Genomic DNA, 6,287 nt, shown 5'->3' on the forward strand with positions numbered 1-6,287 from the left:
GTCTCTCTCTCTCTCTCTCTCTCTCTCGCTCGCTTGCGGTTCCACCCCGTTATCACTATCACTACTATCAGTGTGCGTGCGAGCTTCGCTGTTCCCAGTACCATGTGACTATGAGTGGTGTCATTCCTACAGCTGCAGATGCCATAGACGATCCCAGTTCACACTGATACTACTCGTGATACAGTGATAGATCTACTGTGAACACCTTCTTTCAGGTATGTTCTTTGTGATTCCGTTCTCTTGAGTTTACAGTGGCAGTCTAAAGTGCATATATTGATGACTAGATCTATAAACAAATACGAACAACGATCAAGTATTGATCTTATTACTATTTCCCTGTCAGTTGTTTGGGGAGGGGGGCGAATAGCCCAGTCCTGACATCTGCTTCAGTTTGCTTTGTTATGTTTCTGTGGTTTATGAGACCAGCACAGCATTTTTTAATGCAACAACCCGCACTTTTTTTCCATAAACCAAGGTGATATGTTAATTAAACGCCCCTTTAACAATAAATCATTACTGTGCTCAATACAACGACGTGTTAACGTGTACGCTTTTTGTCAGGCGAGTCAATGTGATTCAGTAGGCCTACTGTTGAGTTCATCATGTGGCAATCCAGAGCGCATATGACTATTATGAGAATGGCAGCCAGGCATTGGTTTTATTACTACTATGATTTCCTTTCCTGTTTACCGCTACTTAGACTTTTAAAAAAAATGAAAATGCTGTTGGTGAGGAAGTGGAGAATAACACCGCCCCCACACCTGCTCCAGTTTGTTTTATCGTGTTCCGACCTGGAGACGACGAAAAATTATTTGAAAATGTTATTTACTAAAAATACATGTACAAGTAGGTGTGAAACCATAATATCCAAGTCTACTGTAATATATATATATATAAATTTTTAAAATTTTATTTGTATTGATTTGCAACAACGATGATGATAGTGGTGATGCTGATGTGATGGCTGATGATGTTGATGATGATGGTGATGATGATGATGATGATGATGATGGTGATGATGATGATGATGATGAGGATGATGAGGATGATGATGATGATGATGATGATGATGAGAATGGTGGTGGTGATGATGATGATGATGTATGGCATTGTATGATATGGCATGGTGTCTTGTGGTACGATGTGGTAGGCCTAGCCTGTCAACGGACACTTCCATAATTATCGAAACAGTACAGACAGTAATGATGAATGCACCGGTATGAATGATACATGTACATGTAATTACTTAAAGCAATACTGAAAATACGTATAATACAGCTATACGGGGAAGCCGTGCTTTTTCAAAGTGCCTTTGGCGCATCACAAAGTATGTATATTTTTGCAAGGGTTAACTGATATCTTGGGGATCTTCCATCGTCACATCTTTATCATGAACACAAGTAGCTCTTGTTTGATATTGTGTGAGGGCAAATAGCTCTTGACAGAAGATAACATAAGAAAAAAAACCAACAAAAAAAAACCCCAAAGACCAAAACAAACCAAAAAAAAAGAAGAAGGAAGAAAAGGAAATAATGTGTGTTTTTTTTTATCTCTTAGAAACCGGCATGTCCATTGCCAAGATACCGTGCTGTGCTATTGCTCTTTCTTGCTTTCCTCATTCATCATAAATGTCTGCTTGCCTGTACTACAAGTTATTTACTGCATCTTCATAATATTTCAAATCTTCTTTCTTTTCTGATGGTGTTGGTGGGTGATACAAGATTATAGCTTTGAAACCTGTCTTTTTCATAGTGAAAATGCTCACACTAACATATATATATATATGAATACACATGTATAGTAGCCTATATTCAGTTTTCAAATATTCTTCCAACAACAAAACAGGGACCAGGCCTCCGACTTGTAAGACGTAATGTATAATGTACAGCACATGTACACCATGGTACGCTGCAAACATTTGTAGGTGCAGACTTTGCAGATTCTACTTGAAGGGAACATGCGGGAGTGCTGTGGGTCATCATACCTTTACATTGTGGTGATCGGTGACACGACGCGATCAATTTAAACACAATTAGTCATTAACAATACATGTACCAGAATTGTAGAATACATTATAGGCTTACTTTCATGTTTTGAAGCTACGTTTATGGCGCCATCCGGCCCACCGGCTTGACTAAATTCATGCACTGACCAAAGTTGTCTCGTGTTTAATATAGTGTGAGGCAGCGTGCCTGTTCCCTCACTGAGACAGTTTTTTCAAGGCACCCCTAACACAGACTTTTTACGTAGCTGTGTATGTGTCAGTAGTAGTTGGGAATCTAGTATTTTCAAGTGACGCCTGGTTTTGTTTGGGAGGGGGGTGGTGCAATATGGTATGGGGTTATATCATCATTGAGCAATGTATAAAAGGTTGAACACACCTTTCAATATTGAAAGACCTCGAAGTGAGAAGTCCAATTATTCTTATGTAGATCAAGGGGAAGGCCAAGTAGAACCTGGAGTAGAATCACAGAGCTGAATGGTGTACAGGAAAGTGGGAAGGCATGGAATCATAAACATCAAGAGGCTAGCCCAAGATAGGAAAAGGTGGAACATATTTGTTCGTGGCCTATACCATGATGAAGGGTGAGAAGGGCAATGATGATGGTGATTCTTTTGTAGGAGCAAGCCAGCTGGACGAAAAGACTTGAAAAAAACCTCCCTAAACAGCCAAATAAGGCTAAGACTGCCCTCGTAAGCTGGGAACTCGACAAATTAACAATAAAATAATAAATAGTATTTGTTGTTTAGCACATGTACCCGCTCAAAAGCAAGTTCTATGCGCTTAATTGCAATCTATATTACATGTATTACCCCAGCAGGCCCTAGAACACCCAGAAACACTCTTGACTTCTCGTGAAGCATGATACAGCACAAGCAGCCGATTTAAGCGCTCAAATAGTCTACTATGAAAATGTTCCTTCGCTGTCTATAGCCGGGTACCCATTCTCATTTCGGCGAAGTGAGGACATTTTGTGTAAAGTGCCTCTCTCAATCAAGTATGCAACGTCGAGCCCCTGACGGCTGGGTTCAAACTGATCACGACTAGACTCGGCGCCATCAGCACCGAAGTGCCGGGTGATAACAATAGAGCTAACAGCACACACGTGTCGGTTCGTCTACTGTCAGCCCAAATGATAACCCATCATGAAGAGAGATAGATCTATGAAGTGTCGCCTTAGTCAAGTCTCCGAGTCTGAGGCTGCAAGTTTGTTAAGGGATTTTCAGTTGGCAGTTAAAACCAAACTGTATAATATGTGTGGCATCGTGGTGAAATCAGGTGCTCGTCGAAATATAACGAAATAAAAGAAACCAACATTTTTCCTCCCGTTGGGCAACATTTGTCGACCCCCCCCCCCCTCAACACCCTTTATATTCATGTATGGATTGTACATGTATTAAAATACGTTGATCAAAGGCGCAGAACTTGTAAAATTGCAGTTTCCAATTAAGGACTCTCAAGCTTTGGAAGTTACTCTTACACTGGCGACCCACACCTCCTTACTTCAGTCACATTATATCTCTACTTCTTTTCAATATAGACATGTATTTTTTACACCAAAAGCAAGACAAATTAACATTTATTGTCAACTATTTGACGAGCGCCTGATTCCACCGCGTCGTGACGTATATATTTTTCTTGTCATGTTGATCCATGATAAACTGTACAAAGCCCCATGGGCTCATTCAAGTCACAGTTCTCATTGAAAGGCCAAAGAACTGCTTGTTGGGCATTGGAAACGAATCCCGAACTTGAAGTCCCCCCCCCCCCCTATATAGTAAAACTGATTGGACATCAAACCGATATTCCAGGTTAAAGCAACCCTTTTAAAAATAGTGTTCAGGACGCCCCTCCCCCCCCCCCCAACGCCCCTCCCAGACCCACAGCCGATGCTTTTTGCCAGCGGGCTTAGAGTTTGAATGTGGTGGAGGTGGGAGTGTGTGTGTCGGGGTAAAGGAGCGGGCACAGTCTGTGGGAGCGGGTCACCTTGACTGTTATTCACAAAGAAGTTGGGCGAAGCAAGTTATCTAGATCGTCTCCACGGAAACACTGACTGATATAGAGGGACGCAACCCCCCCCCCCCCCCCCCAATCCCTGTCGGTAATTTGATAAGTCCTGAGAATTCCATTATCTCTCACTAGGTACGGCTGGCTCTAAATATAATGCTGGGTATCAAGAGGTTATAAACAGGAACAACAATAAAATAGGCCTGCCAGTACCACAAACACAGCCACAAAAAACCACAAACTCATGCAGAGAAACACCATGCGTATTTTGTAGGGGAATTCAAGTGTCATCCAAATCCTGTTTCAAGAAGGCTATTGCGCAACGGCATATCTCTCTATCTCTCTCTCTCTCTCTCTCTCTCTCTCTCTCTCTCTCTCTCTCTCTCTCTCTCTCTCTCTCTCTCTCTCCCCCCCCCCCCCCCCAATCCTCACTCCCACACACTACCAAAGACAAACGAATGATCCCGGAATAAAATATGATAGGCCTACACATGTTGTTATTTTGGTGAGACAATGTAATTATGTTGAATGATGGTAGTTTTACAACAGCTCTTAGTTCCTGGCCATGATGAGGCTGCAGGGATCTGGCTGTATTCATATATTTTATTATAGGCCTAATGCACTTGTTTTCACTGTGCGAAAGCGACTTCGTTTTGTGCAAATTGAAATATTGATTATATATTAGAGGATAATTATGAAATTATACTAAACTCACAGAAGTGAGTGAACTCACTTAGTTGTGTTGTCAAAATTGATTCAGAAGACAGTAAAACCATCACATCATTACCATCATTATCCATTTTTATTTAATAGTATTATGTTCAAAGAAAATGTGTCAAGTTTCTTTTGGAAAAGAGTATACAATAAATAATATTTTATATAGATCTAATTACAGGTCTACCACCATTTCTCAGCAGCGCAAGCTGACAAGTTCATTGTTCAGCGAGCGCAAAGATAATTTTCCGAAAGAGCGGTCCAGCTCAACAAAGTCAAAGAGGTTATTAATCGTTTTTGGCCCAGCTTTTAACGAAATAGGCTCAGGCCTAATGTGAGAGTAATGTCCCTTGCGCCTTGCATGACTCGGACCAGCAGATCTGTTGTAGCAGTAGCCTTGGCCAAGCAGAGCAGGCCAAATAATTTATTTTGGCTTCCCCTCTTGAGCGATTGTGTTTCACAAGGCTATCCACAACACCGAACAGCTTACTGGAGTGGGACTTGAGTTGTTGTGTAGAATCTACAGACCAAGGGTGACTGTGGTAATAAAATACTAAGATATTCATGTTAATGCTGATAATTGGCATGAAGCGAGAAAGAGTTGACAAGACAGCCACTTTTTAAGTGCTGCTACTGGTAGGCTACCCTTCCAGTGGGGCTACTGACTGGGCTCAGGACTTTTATCCGTGACTGACTGATTGACTGGGTCCTGGGTGGGAGCTTTGTCTCGACCTAACCGAGGTAATATCCTAATAATACGTCAATTGACAGCTGTGCTGCGTACAGTCAGGATCTGAGTTACAAGTTCGTTCAGCTGTTGGGTTTTTTTTTTGGTAAGCTTGTTAGATCTTATGTTTCTATGGTAATGCCACTTGAGACGCAAAAACCAGCTGTTACTTTGTTGTTGTTGTAGTGTAGTTGTTGTGTGAGTGTGGTGATAAGTCTGTGTTATCTCGATCACTCCAGAAATCTAGATATCTAGACCTAGATCTAGATCTAGAATCTAATCTATATTTAGATATCTAGATCTAGATTCTAGATCTACACTAAATGCATAATCATCACTAATTTAGTCATTTTAATTTAGTGTTGTGAATAGTTTTAGATGGCTATAAACTTGAAGAATTCTAATCACAGATTTGTTATTGAAGTATGAAGTGTTGTATTAAAATTTACAAGCACTGGACTCTCTCTATCTCTCTAACTAGTAGGGTCTTTAGTTATAGTCTCTACCATTTTGTCAGTTTTAAAACTTTTAAATGTAGGCCTATCTTGTGGAAATTGAAACATTTTCCAATTTGATTCTCCCAGGTAGATCTAAATCTAGATTTATGTTTATGTATTTGATAAAGGGAGTGTATACAGACCCGGTAACCGGGAACAAAGTCACAAAGTATACAGACCCTGTAGGGGAACTCTTTTGTGGTTTTGGAGAGTTTCTGCGCCCTCTTGGCTCAGGGTAGACCTAGGTTCTTCTAGATCTAGATCTAGGCAGACAGACATAAATCTTTGATCTAGTTTCGCGGCTAGCCTAGATCTAGATCTAAATGAAGATTGCGGCTGT

At 40.9% G+C, this 6,287-nt stretch overlaps 1 protein-coding gene across 1 annotated transcript in view; it reads left to right on the forward strand.

Moving 5' to 3' along the window:
- Positions 1 to 5,057: 5,057 nt before the first annotated feature.
- Positions 5,058 to 6,287, forward strand: part of LOC101855358 (prostatic acid phosphatase) — a gene marked incomplete at its 3' end in the record, with an annotated part of 17,319 nt that continues 16,089 nt past the window's right edge. The window contains 1 exon segment of the mRNA XM_035971383.1: positions 5,058 to 5,265.

This window comes from Aplysia californica, unplaced genomic scaffold (genome assembly GCF_000002075.1).
Source record: "Aplysia californica isolate F4 #8 unplaced genomic scaffold, AplCal3.0 scaffold00425, whole genome shotgun sequence".
Classification (NCBI taxonomy): domain Eukaryota; kingdom Metazoa; phylum Mollusca; class Gastropoda; order Aplysiida; family Aplysiidae; genus Aplysia; species Aplysia californica.